At 40.6% G+C, this 14,641-nt stretch overlaps 1 protein-coding gene across 6 annotated transcripts in view; it reads right to left on the reverse strand.

The window, feature by feature from the left end:
• Positions 1–14,641, reverse strand: part of PLCE1 (phospholipase C epsilon 1) — a 127,900-nt gene that overhangs the window by 71,194 nt on the left and 42,065 nt on the right. The window contains exon 1 of one of the 6 annotated variants that reach the window (XM_083740825.1): positions 6,770–7,083. The exons of 4 other annotated variants lie outside the window; for them this stretch is intronic. The gene's annotated coding sequence lies outside the window, so the exon portion shown is untranslated. Of the gene's footprint in view, positions 1–6,769; positions 7,084–14,641 lie in introns of those variants that run through there. One more of the 6 variants, XM_083740823.1, reaches the window with a different exon arrangement.

A 14,641-nucleotide genomic window follows, 5' to 3' on the forward strand; every position in this document is an offset into this window, starting at 1 on the left:
AAAGAGGACAGGAAACTTTTTATGTATGCTACAACAGCGGCTAGGATATTGCTAGCCCCAAAATGGAAAGACGATGAGATACCAACTAAAGAAGAATGGCAATAAAAACTGATGGAAGTTAACTGAAAGACTTACAGACAAAGACAATAGAGACTTTTAAAAAGACCGGGAACCATTTATGTTGTACCTACAGAAACATTGTAAAGAAGTGGACTCACTAGCAGGGTTTGAGTAAACACTTACAATTAACAAAATAAGCATAGAGATTAAGATATAGTAATTGGAAAATAACAGAGTATAAGAGGTAATTTGAAAACAAATATGGTGTTAAAACGATAAGAACATAACAATATTCAATTTAAAGAATGCAATTTTAAGGTATAATAAAATATGCAGGAGAAGTTAATATGTAAAAAAACAGAAGAGAAAGTTGAGGGAAAATGGGGGGGGAGCTGGTGATTTGTATTTTTCTTTTTATTTGAGATGATGTTACTGTGATAACTATAAAATTGTAAAGCTCAATAGAAACTATTAAAGAAAGAATGTAAGCCAGGCTAGTTTCCTGATGAGATAATCGCCAAGATGACGAGCCATTAACAAAACAAAGGAAATGTGCTGGCCTATTAAGAAAGCTAAGGAAAAGGGGTTCTGTGCAAGGCAGCAAATGGATGGGGCTCCTCTTTCAGCTCTTAGTTAGGAGGACAAAGTCAGAGTTCAGTGTTTAGAGTCAGCTGTGATGTGACCTAGACTGGAAAATGGTTGCAGGCTGGTAAAGACAGCAAGCTGGATGACTGATTTCTGGCTGAATCGAAGGCTGCGGGATGGGAGAAACTATACCCTCTTGGGATGTTAATGCTATGAACTCCTCCATCATAGGATAGGGTTGTATATATGTGTAAAGAAACCATACATCATAAAGAAACCACAGTCTCCGCTGTGCCTCATTCCCAAAACACAGGCCCTGGATGAGCGTCTGGAATCCCTGGAACCTCACATAGTTCAGAAATTGGGGTGGTTTGAAACAAATTTTTATCCATACAATTTCAGTAGTAAAACAGTATTTACTGTCAAATGTTCTGCAGTGATAGGTTTCAAAGATGACACACTCAAGACGATGGACAAGCCATTCTTGGATCTGTAAACTATCTCAGTTGCAAAAGGTAAACAATCATAAATAACTTGTGGAAGAACTAGACTGGAGATATAGCTGGCCTGTAACTCTATATAAACAGGCCGTAACTCAGGAAGGTGTTGCAAATCACACACACACACACACATACATACATACAACTCAGAACAAAACCTTTATGTAACAATTATACAATGGAGGTTTCAGTGTTCTGACTGAACTATGGTGGTTGGAAACAGAATGGTCCTGAAAATTTAATTACTGTACTGAAACCCTTTTTCAGGTGTAAAGATTAAAACTCTTCCTGAGTTGTCAAAAGTAGCTTGGCATTATAATACCTTAAAAACTAACAGCATAAACACCGCAATGGAAAGCAGATTTTTTCTCATACTGTGCCAATACGCAGATAGGAACCATAATATTAATATAATATATGATAATATAATAAGCAATAATGTGAAACCTGCCTGGTTTCTTTTTATTACTGTTTTCCTCCTGAATAACAGCTGGGTTGTGTTTTTTTTTTGTTCTCAGAGAATCATGTCATGTTCCTTCTTCCCAGCAGCCATTTGATGGAACCCAAAACCTACATAGCACTTAACAGAGCCTATTTAAATGCCTGCTACATCTCCTCATTTTACATATTGAGACTGTGTGTGATCAGATGTAGACTTACAGGCAATTTTCTCCTCCCCAGCCTTCACTTACCATCTAGCCTGACAAAGAGTTCTGCAGAACTCAAAAGCATGCACACTATTTTGTGATATTTTAGTCAGGCTCACAAACGTATTGCCCAAAAATGGATTCTGGAATAATCTTTATGGAGCAGAAGTTGAGTTTCTACATGTGTAATAAGCAAAAACGTGAGATAATAAAATCCATTGTCCTGGGAGCATCCTGTATTCTTCATAACACTTGAAAACAGCAAGTCTTGTTTCTGAATGACACACAGGTATTTTCTGGAAACTCTCATCTCACACAAACAAGAATATTCTCTCCCTATGAAGTGTGTCAGAACTTCAAGACATACTTTTTGTCCAATGAGCACTAAATCCAAGCAAAGCTGTCCTTTCTCCTCAAAGCGTTCTATGGCTCACATGCAGACTTTGAAAACGTACAAACATGACTGGAAAAATGAAGTCATTGTCTTACCCCGAAAGCTGTGAAAAGAATTCTAGCACAAATATATATTGCAGTAGGTTTTTAATCTTTTAGTTTTGCAACACTGGGAGGTGGTGAAAAGGATTTGTGAAACAGTTGCACATATCTTTAAAGTACTAGATAGGAAAGCTACATATGGGCACAATCCTATATACAGCTACTCAGGAGGAAATTCCATTGAGCTCAATGGTACTTACTCCCAGGTAAGTAGATCTAAGACTGCAGCCTTAAAATGTGAAGTTTAATCAGCCCTGATTGAATTTATTTTGCATGGGGGAGAGGAAGAATGGGAAGCAGCAGCCAACTAATCTTGCCCATCTAGTGGATAAATCTATAACTCAAACCAAGCCAAGTAAGAGTCACTAAAGGAAGATCATTTTCACGAGTAACACTAAACTATAGTTCAGCACTACATGGGCACGTCTGGATTAGCCTGAGGAAAGTATTGGGTTCACACATTCCCTACTCCTCTTCCAGTGCAACTGGGAGATTTTAGTTTCACCTTTTAAAGAGTCCTGCTGCCTTAGCATTATGTTTGAACCAGGGATATTGGTTTAAGAAGCCAGGTGCATAACCCATCATTTTAAATTGACTTGTTATGAAATTTACTAATGGAAAACAAGGTTTCTTTAAAAGCGAAACAAAACTCAGTCAAAGTCCTGCTCCTGGCTTGTTCAACTCATCCATGTAGTACTAAACCATGGTTTAGGATGATGTGAGAACATGGTCACTGTGTAAAAGTCTACTTAAACCAGTAATATATTAAAGGTCTAGGATAGAGCTTTTCTGTCTTTTCTTGCTGGAGTTCAATGTCATATGAGACATCTGAATTGAAAACATTTGGCTTAGGACCAGAAAAACAAAAATACTTTATATTAACTTCTCTTATTCTCTGGAGACTAACATAGAGACAGGAACTGCAGTTCAGGCATCCATTAGATTTATTTTGTTATATATGTGTTAGCTTCAACTGAAATTCTTTGTATATTACAACTTGCTTGCAAAAATTGATGTGCAGTTATGCTCCTTTAATTTGTAATGTTATGGTCAGTGGTATATGCACTACTATGATAACACCTCAAAAATATGAAGTGACTGAGTTGAACTGCCATGAGATACAAGAGAAGGGCTTAAGCCTTCTTTAGAATTAATTACATGATAAAAACTGGTTGACTGCCTTATATTATACATCTGAATGAGCAAACAAAGTCTGGTGGCTTGCACAGACCCACAACTACAGCTCACCACAATCTACCACTACACCCACATAAATTGTCCCTAAAGCATTTGCAGGACTATGAGGTCAACATAGTAGGGAAAAGGAATTGATTTATCAAGGATGGCCACTGAATGCCTTAGCATCAGCTTCTTCTATTTAAATTAGCAGGATGGGCAATGCCAATTGCTTTATTCCAGTGTTAGCTAAGGTGGTGTCTTCTGCAAGTTGTGGACTACAAGACCCATCCATCCTGATCACAGGCCATAGTGGCTGGGGCTGATGAGAGCTGTAGCTGATAACCATGTTAGTGACCTCTGCTTTAACATGTGAGTAGATTTTTAAGGGCAAGGCAAAGAATGTCTAAGGCAGTCTCAGATGGCGGGCAGAAGGAGGGAGAAGGAAAATGGGATAGTGCTGCTGCTAAAACAGTGACAGGGATCCAGTAGCACTCCGTATGTTGTTGAATTTACATCTGTCCCTAGCCAGTGTGGCCAACAGTCAAGGATGGTGGGAATCATAGTCCAGCAACCTCTGGAGGGGGCCACCAGTGTCCCCCCACCCGCATGCTAAAAGAATGTTGGCAAGCAAGATGCAGACGGGTTGCAAACTGAATTTGAATGATGTAGGGAAGCAAAACTGGTGATTCAGTTAGAGATTCTGGGTGTTGCCCCTTGTGCCTCCACTGGGCACACAATTCAGTCCTCCAACACATTTGAGTTTGGCACCCTGCTTTATATATTACTGCCAAATATTTATATAGTGCTGCCAAATATTATCTGCGCAACCCAAGTAGACAAGGCAAATTGTTTTTCTGAGTGCTGGAGCCTGAGGAGCACAATGAACCACAAAATAAACCCCAAATTGCTGTTGAGTGCTTTAACTGTTCCCCTAATGTTGGCACTTCTTACTATTTCCCATCACATAGGACACCACATGGACACTACCTCCTATAGTCCCCAGAGAGACAACTCCCAGTGTTTAAGCCGACAGATCAATATTTGCTAATCTTGGACTTCCAATCAGAGGCAATTTCTTTTCTTACTTTCCTCATTTCAAATGGACAAAAGCACAAAAGAAAACTAAACATTTCAAGCATGTTTTGTTATTTGTACGGAGGAGGTAAATCTGCGTCTCAGCTGTACAATTTCAGATTGGGAGCTCAAATGACTGGATCTTTTACAAAGAGACAATTGCATACAGAAAACGAGCATGTCAGAGAGAAGCTTTGCTCCTGACATACTAGTTCTCCATGTGCAGATGTGTTTGCATGAAAGAGTATTTATTTAATCAATCAGTCAGTCAATCAATCAATCAATCAATCAATCAATCACTTGAACCTGCAGTCTGAAGCAGTACATATTGATCACCTCAACAATATATCAGATTTGATAGTTGAAGAGGACTGTTAGGGTGAGTGTATGAAATCAACATTTACAGAAGGAGGAGAAATTCAGTATTAGTGCTGGGTGCTGACATTAATCCTCTGTCTCTGCCTTTTCTCCTCTTACTAGAGCAACAGCTTATGCCCGATACAAAAACAGTACAGTTCATCTCTGATCCTCCTTAACATATAAAGATTCATATAGTCCCAAGTACTGGGGAGTGAGAAAAACTGACAGAATCCCACTGGTTAGGGACCCTCAAGCCTCTGTGTGAAGAATGGGTCTCATTCAGTCTAGTGCTGTAACAGCCAAATAGTTTACAGAACACAAAAAACCACAATAAAGGCAGATGTTTAGAAACTCCAATACTATGTATTAGCTCCTTATCACCATTTCTAAGATTCCCCCCTCCTCCTTTCGAGGGAATGTAAAATGGTCACTGATGAAAAAGTACAGAAATATTATATTACTACCAGTATATTTACTACAAGTTTAGGGTGATATTTTTCAATAAGTTTACCTGTTCTTAATTCATATAATAAATATCGGTCTGTGAAACCATAGCAACATAAACAGTCTCTTCCATGTATATCTTCAACAATACAAGTTAAGTTACAGATTCTGGCAATCCTTTGCAATGTAATAGTAAAAAAAAATTTTTTTTTAATTGTATAAAGTGATAAAAATAAACATAGAAATATAGCAAAATGCTCCTTTATGCTTGTATGATAGAGAACAGGGTTAGAGAGAGAGTATACTATCAAAACTTCCAATTAAGTCATTAATGCACTGAGCCTTAGTTTTCTAAGTGAGCAGATTCAATAAAGCTGTCATTCAAGTTTGAGTCACAGTGTAAGAACTTTGCTTTCACTACTTAGAATAGGACAACTTGTCACAGTTACTGTAATTTTTCAGAACTGCCATAATGTTTAAGATAGTAAACAGTTCAACTTATCAGAATGGGTAAGTTACTATGTTAGTCATGTAGTCTTGATTGCTTAAATTCCTAAAATACAGTACATATTGTAAGTTCCAGTAAAGTACACTGACATAACCATTAAAAAAATATCAAACTGAGCTATTTTAACTACAACAGTATGCAACATAAAGTAAGCAAATAACTTTATTAGGATTTCTATCATATATATTTATAACAGAAAGTACCTAAACATTTTATATGGAATACACAAAAATTTGATGAGGCAAACATGAACAAAATCTTTCAAAAGTAATCTAAATCTGATTCTGTAAAAATGTTTCAATACAACTGCAGTATGAAACCTCAAAATCATACACAGATTTTCAGCTATCATGTTAGACTCACAGCAGAAATCCATTTCATCCTCCAAGTAAATACAAGTCTATTATTACATGCAGCTTACTTAATATTAAATTTTAATGAATAGATTGGTTGTTCGAATTGCTAGCATTTTAAAACCATGCCTCATTAAAAAGGTTTCTAATGCAAGAAGTTTAATTCTGCAATTGTACTATGATTATACAGCCAGAATGAGAACCAGTAACCAGATACTTGTAGCAAACATATTTAAAATTGGCAACAAACGACATAAAGATAATATAAACTCAAACACAAACTGGCTTTAAGGCCAGCAATGATCTAGGAAACAATAAAAGCATTTCTGTGTACAGAGTTTAGCAATTAGTTAGAAAGGAAGAACCTTGTTTAAGAAAGACCCGTTTATTACTTTTGAACACATTAATAAATCTTGATATAAACACAGAGCATGTTTCAATGAAAACAGCATCCCGCTTATTACTGCAAAAGGTCTTAGAAAAACATACTCTTCTGCTGTTTAAAGGCAGTTCTGTAATTCATACTATGAAACAAAACCTTTGGTTACAATGAATGAACCATACCTTCTGCAGTCTAAGTATCCACAGCCTGCTGAACCAAATCACATCCACTTGAAGCAAAAGCTACATTGGATATGGAATGCAAGAGCACACACACACACACCAAGCTGCCCAAACAAGCCAACTGTATTCAGCTATACAGGATGACAGTCTGCTCTCGTCTCAAGAGGCTATGTCTAAGAGCCTGTACAGAAACTAATGTGTAGTGCCAAATCTAATCCTTTTGCTGAATTTCACATGCTGCTGCTTCACCTCTTCAGTTCCTAGTTTCTCAACAGTCCCATTTAAAAAAAAAAAAAAACATCCACAAACAAACCTGTAAGAGTCACACAGAGAAAGAAAATCTGGATCATATCACTTGCTGAGACATTTCTGGACCTTGCATATCTGGTGCTATTTTAATTTTTGCAAACTGAAGAATTTTTAAAAATAAAACTGAAAATGCCAATTCACATATAATTATAGTATAGCATGAATTCTTCTCAAGACTTAATTCTTGATCTCATTGGGTTATTTTAATTAGTAATAGCTTACAAGACCTATAACGGATATGTTTTTAAGTGTCCTCGAGGGAAATAATGATTTAAAATAAAACAGCGGAGGCTATCCCCAATACCCAAGTTCCCCAAATCCTAAAAATATAGTGACACTTCTGCCTACTTCTGAAGACAAACTTCTTCAGCACAAGCAATGTGAAGAATTGTGGCAATAGGCAGTGACCCTCCATGACAGCCTAGAATCATAGAATTGTAAGAAGGAAGGGACCAGGGGGTCATCTAATTCAGCCCCCTGCAATGCAGGAATCCTGCCCACAGCCTCCCCTGGGTGGACTTGAACCACCAACCTTCTGGTTTAACAGCCAGATGGACATGAATTTGGGCAGGTCAGAAAGGGAAGTGGGACTCTGCTTAACACACAACACTGCAAGCTCAGGGTTTCTGTTTAGGCAGAGAGATATGAACCACCTCACTCATCAGTCCATAATTCAGAGGACACAAGAGTTGCACAAGTTCACCTTTATGATGTTATCTTCCTTTGCTTCTTCAACCAATGTCACATTTTTACCCCATGAGAGAAATCTAGACGGCAGCCCTGTTCCAAAATATTTAGCAATATGAAGCTACTTCATTAAAACTGACCTTGCAGTTACAGTGGAATGACTAAGAGAGGGAGAGATATGCATGAGTAATAATTGCTGCTTGTAGCAAAAGAAACCAAGTAGAGTTACAGAGAAAAGCAACACAGATAAGCCTTTTGAATGGTATCCAATAAATGTCAGGCATTGTTTGGGGGTGAGGGTGAGGGTAGACCAGGGGGGGACTGAGCTATGGCTCTTTTGTGGTGGGTCCTGGGCCTCCTGCCCCCTTCTCCCCTTTTAAAACTTAAATAAACCATTGTTTATTCTAGGGCAGCTGGGAGCACTGCAAAGCACCGTGCTATTGAGATCCCACCCAGCCGCCATCTTAATTTGCCAGAAGCATCTATACATATATATTAGTAGAGGCAAATCTTATATAAATTTGTGACATGGTAGTATGCTCCCAGTCTTTTAATTACTTAGCAATGACCCTATTCATCATATGTAAGCTTAGAGTTAATACAGCAACCCTATACACGTTTACTCAGAAGTAAGTCTATTGAGCTCAATGGGTCTAAATCTCAGGGAAATGTGCAAAGGACTGCAGCCAAAGTGTAAGGGAAAAAAGGTGGTCTGCAGTGCTCCATTAGCTGCAATAAATAAAGGATGAAAAATTTGGGAACATGCAATTAAACACTTCTTAAATGGCTAGTCTGTAAAGATACAGGATATCTTTTGTAAACCACTTAGAGGTTTTCCTACAATCAAACAGTATATAAATTTTGCTACATAAATAAATAAATCTGCACTTGAAGGGGTACAGTCTCAGGAGCCGCAACCTACAAAGGCATACTGGAGTACAAACCTTCTAATAGAGACTACGGTTTCTTAAAAAAAAAACCTTTGAGGAATTATACTGAAGCATTGTTGAAGCTAAGTGAGTGTGGATCCGAGTACATGACTGGTAGCCCCAAGATTTTACAAATATGCTTTTTTCATTTTTTTAAAAAGGTGGGATATAATAAACACTTCAAAACCTATTATGTGTTAGTAAGATTAGAACTGAGATTATAAGAAAAATGCATTATCATAGAATTGTAGAGTTAGACTAGATGACTCTTGGAATCCCTTCCAACTAACTTCTTTTAATACGTACAAGAATCTCAACTAGATCATACATGACAGATGGCCATCCAACCTCTGCTTTAAAACCTCCAAGGGAGGAGAGTCCACCACGTCTCGTGAGAGTCTGTTTCACTCTGAAACAGCTCTTACTGTCAGAAAATTATTCTTGATGTCTAGTTGGACTCTTCTTGTAACTTGAAGCCATTGGTTCCAGTCCTAGCCTCTAGAGCGGGAGAAAACAAGGTTCCTCCAACCTCCATGTGACAGCCCTTAAGATCTTTAGAGATGGCTACCATACCTCTTCTCAATCACCTCTTTACCAGGCTAAGCATGCTCAGTTCCCTCAGCCATTCCTCATAAGGCTTGGTTTCAAGACCCCTTTATCATCTTGGTTGCCCTCTTCTACACATATTCCAGCTTGTCAATATGTAGTGCCCAGAACAGGACAGGGTACTCCAGGTTTTAAGGCTCTGCACAAACTAACAAACTGAGAAGAGACTTTCATGGTATTAGTCACTTTTTGACCATTAGCACCTCCCAGAGTGCTTGTATGCAACCAAGTGCCTGATGGAAAGATGGGAATGACGTCCAGGCAACTTTGCAGTGGTATTGTATCCAAACCTAGAGAAGTCTTTTTTGGGTGAGAAGGGGCGGAATAATCTATGGCTGTGTGCACATTACCATTTATTCTGGCTCCAATGCACTCCCTAATGCTGGTGTTTAAAGCACATAGCATTAACTACTATCAGAAATACTGCCGATAGATGCATTTCCCCTCAAAAGAACTTCCACCTGGTTTGAAAAACAAGCCACACTCATTTTGCAGTTAAGCTGAGGTATGCACACTTGAGGCAGCTGTGGCACATGTGCAGACGACAGCTTCATTAATATGAGTTGGAGAGGCTACAGGTACAAGGAAACTACACAGGTGAAGACATCCTGTTCCCTTCTCTGGTGTGTACAGAAGCATGCAAATACAAGAAATGCAGCACTGTGTTTTAAGCCGCTAATGTTGATAGCCTGTGTTAGTGGGGAAATGTGCTAGTGATTTCTATTGACTTATGTATACTGTCTATAGCAGCCGCCCTATGCTGCAAGCTGAACAAGGTTAGGTGTGAAGCTTTCCAGGGGCAAGCAAATATATTTTTAGATAGGTAACATGCATACTAAGCTATTTTCCCTATGCCCCAAATATACAGTGGTACCTTGGTTCTCAAACTTAATCTGTTCCGGAAGTCTGTTCCAAACCAAAGCGTTCTCAAACCCAGGCACGGTTTCCCATAGAAAGTAATGCAAAATGGATCAATCCGTTCCAGACTTTTAAAAACAACCCCTAAAACAGCAATTTAAGATGAATTTTACTATTTAATGAGACCATGGATCCATAAAATGAAAGCAATAAACAATGTACTGCATCTACACAGTCAATCAGTAGCTGAACTAAGTTCCACACAGTCACACAGAAAAAAGAGCCACAAAAACAAAAACACAAAATAAATACCAAAAACAGACAGACCTCAGTATAACACTCAAAACAGAGGTGTGGCACTCAAATCAGAAGCGTAACACTCAAAACAGAGCATGTTCAGCTTCCAAAAAAAGTTCGCAGACCAGAACACTTACTTCCAGGTATTGCAGTGTTTAGGTTCCAAGTTGTTTGAGTACCAAGGCATTTGAGAACCAAGGTACCACAGTATGAGGGAGGAATTATTCATCATGCAACTGGCACAGCAACAACAACCTACCCTTTGCAGCCCACTTTTTATGTTCTCTCAGCAACAATATGAGGCAGAGGAGACACGATCAGCAATGCACCAGCCCTAGAGCAACAAAATTACTGCAGCTGTGGGAGAGCCAATCAGGGGTGCAGGTGGCTTAGAAGCAGGGCCTAGATGGCCCTGTTAAGTCTGATAGCTTTCACATGAAGGGGAGGGGAAGCAAGGAAAGTATCTCCCAGGATTCTTGCCCTATCCCTGCAGTTCTGAAAAGCCTTCAGCTTGTTACATTAATACTTTAAAAGGCAACTGGGCAGAGTTGTTTGCTTGTTTTGGGTGAGTGGGGGGTTAAGGCAAATACCACTGACAGGGAGTTACATTAAGAAAATGAAGTGGGGAACTCTGAACCATAATTCCAGCAACTAAGAGGTTTTACTCCATTCCCATCTCCAGCACCAAAGACACTAATTATAAGAAAGGATGGAAGCAATATTTTTGTTATTGTAACTCCCTGCCACTTCCCAAAAACCATTTAAAGCCAAAAATATTCAAGGAATTCATGAATACATAGTATTCTGAGATAAGGACATGGTAAAAAAAAGTTAAAGTAAGGGCAGGAAGATTCTTGCTGGCATTCCTAACTTAAAAGTTTTACTACACCACTTATATTTTCCATCTAACCAGCTGGACACTTCCTTCTGTATGTAGGTTATTTCGGCCTTGGCAGATGAATAAAAAGAGTTCATTTTATGAGCAGTCAGAAGAATGACTCAGGCTGAAAAACAATGACTGTCTTGGAAAGGCTCTTTTTTGCCTCGGTTTTGTAAGCAGCTCATAGATTCTTGTTATTTTGATTAAGCAGTGTATAAATCTTGCTAAATAAATAAACAAGCATCCTGGAGATGTAAGGCACAAGAGGTCTCATTTTAGGACTCCCAATGGTGGTACTCAAGTAACCTTTGTTTCTGTGGCATGAATCAGTGTTGCTGTTGGCACAGTGCTGGATTGGCTCTGCCAGTGCATTTGTACCATGCTGAGCCTGCTACCACCTTTACCCTCTACTCCCCAGTAAGCAGCAGTGATGTGCCTGACTGCAGGGCTGTCAGGTGAGAGGTGGTGATGTGCCATACTATCTGCTACTTCTGGTAGCTTACCAGAATGAGTGTAGCGGGGGAGGGGGGAGAAGCTGCCCCCCTCAATTAAGTACAGTGGTACCTCAGGTTAAGTACTTACCGTATTTTTCACTCCATAGGGCGCACCGGACCATAGGTAAAGGTAAAGGTACCCCTGCCCGTACGGGCCAGTCTTGACAGACTCTGGGGTTGTGCGCCCATCTCACTCAAGAGGCCAGGGGCCAGCGCTGTCCGGAGACACTTCCGGGTCACGTGGCCAGCGTGACATCGCTGCTCTGGCGAGCCAGAGCCGCACACGGAAACGCCGTTTACCTTCCCGCTGGTAAGCGGTCCCTATTTATCTACTTGCACCCGGAGGTGCTTTCGAACTGCTAGGTTGGCAGGCGCTGGGACCGAGCAGCGGGAGCGCACCCCGCCGCAGGGATTCGAACCACCGACCTTTGATCGGCAAGTCCTAGGCGCTGAGGCTTTAACCCACAGCGCCACCTGCGTCCCCTGCACCGGACCATAGGGCGCACCTAGTTTTTAGGGGGGAAATAAAGGGGGGGAATTATTTCCTCCCCCCAGCCACAGGGCTGGGGCGGGGGAAGCCCGAGCTTCCCCCAGAACAGGCTGCTATCCGCAAGCCCGAAGGCTGCCTGAAGGCTCCCGCTGCGCTCCAAAGGCTTGCAGATAGCTCCCTGAAGTCTGCATTCGCTCCATAGGACGCACACACATTTCCCCTTCATTTTTGGAGGAGAAAAAGTGCGTCCTAAAGAGCGAAAAATATGGTAAGTCGTTCCAGAGGTCCGTACTTAACCTGAAACTGTTCTTAACCTGAAGCACCACTTTAGCTAATGGGGCCTCCTGCTGCTGCCGCGCTGCCGGAGCATGATTTCTGCTCTCATCCTGAAGCAAAGTTCTTAACATGAGGTAATATTTCTGGGTTAGTGGAGTCTGTAACCTGAAGCGTATGTAACCTGAAGTGTATGTAACCCGAGGTACCACTGTAAATAAATAAAAATACTTAACTGACCAACTGCATCACAAATAACTTCATTCTCCCCCCCCCCAAAAAAAGATGCCTGCCCCCCTTAAAATAAATCCTGGCTATGCCCATGTTTTCCAGAGAGTGGAACTGCTAGATTGCTTCATTCTGTGCAACAGTTTGTAGATCTGAGGCAATCAGGTGACGCAAGTATTCTGCCTAGTCCATCTAGCACAGACCAAATTCTCACCCTACCTATCTGCTTTCTGGTTCACTTGCATACTGCCACATCTAAAAGTAAAGGAACTGGAAGTTTAAGAAGTTTAATTTGCTTTGCTTTGCCAGATTTCCAGTCCCTATCCATAATTCTTCAACTCACATAAGCACTAGAGCAAGTCTGGGGAATGTCAGCCCTCCAGACCTCTCTATCTGACTCTAAGGCCTCTCCCAAGCCACACACAAATCTCAACCACAACCTTAATCAGACTAGCATACATACTATTCTTGAGTGTTTTTATCAGGCTAGCTGAAGGATAAAGACAGGTGTGTGAGTGTATGCTGAAAGCAGACAACTTGCACAAAGGTAAAATTTGTATTCGCCACTTTGGTTACTTTTGCCTCTGGCTTGTGAGCTCTGGAATGTTGCCCAGAAAGGGGGGGGGGAGTTCCCCATCTCTGCATTAAAGGCAGAAGGAGACCCAACTATCAGTGACAATGGCCAGGATTTAATGCTGGTGCACAAACAAGCTTAACAAGGCGGACACAAACAATCGTTTCTGGTTCTAATGTAACAACAAACTATGGTTTGCCAAAAAAACCTAGGAAGTAACTACTCTGAGCACACAGGAAGGACAGTGTGCAAGCCGAAGGCTGTTTCCAAGGTCATTTCTGTCATGTGAACTGAGTTGGTGCATTAAGGTTTAAAACGTTTACCTTCAAAATCTAGCATGATATGGTTTAAATGCTTCACATATGGGCAAACTACCATAACTGCAGTCTTTAAAGACTGGTAATAAGGAAACTGGCCTACGATACCACAGTTTTGCCCTGGTGGAAGTAACCCTGATACCATCTAGCACGAGGACTGCTTTAGTCTCTTAAGCTCCTTTAATATGCTATGATCCACCTTACAATACAGCCAATCTGTTCTTGGCAGCCCTAGTGAAACCAAAAGTATATCAGGTTTGTTCAAACACAGTTTAAGTGCTTTCCTGGCATATAAACAATGGCATTCCCTTTCTTCTTTGCAAACTTGCAGCTTGGGCAGGAGGATAGTAACAGGCTATTTAGACATTATGAAATTTGATGTTTGCTGTGGGAGTAACCTCGTGACTTGTACTCAAGATCATCTAGTCCCTAAAGATACGGCTCTGAACACGCTATTCTTTCAATGAACCTGCCTATCATCCTAATTAAATACAGGAGCCAGAATCCAAAGAGCTGTGCAACTATTTCTGTGTGTCCAAGGGGGATCCAGGGCTGTGTTTCTCCCAAGGAGATATTCATACACAGTTTGTGATATGGTGTTAGTTGTGGTGAGGTCTGCTGGACAGAATGAACAAAAATCAATGAGTCCAATCTTCAGCCCCAGGTCCTCCTTGAGGACGTTTCCCTGCTGTATATGACACTGTGCTGTAATAATGCCTCATTTTTGGGATTTAGGATGGAGAGATATGGGTGGGTATAGCAACCTTTGACTTAACTGGAATATAGCCTACTGAGCCATATCTATATTGCGACCCACTTGCTCCTCTAGCCCAGTCCATGCAGCCCCCCGAAGACTGCCCACCAGAGAATGTGGCCCTCAGCCCCAGTGCTTTAGGTTCCTACCTTCTCCCACCCCCTACATGCACTCCA

This window comes from Podarcis gaigeae (genome assembly GCF_964106915.1).
Source record: "Podarcis gaigeae genome assembly, chromosome: 5".
Lineage (NCBI taxonomy): Eukaryota > Metazoa > Chordata > Lepidosauria > Squamata > Lacertidae > Podarcis > Podarcis gaigeae.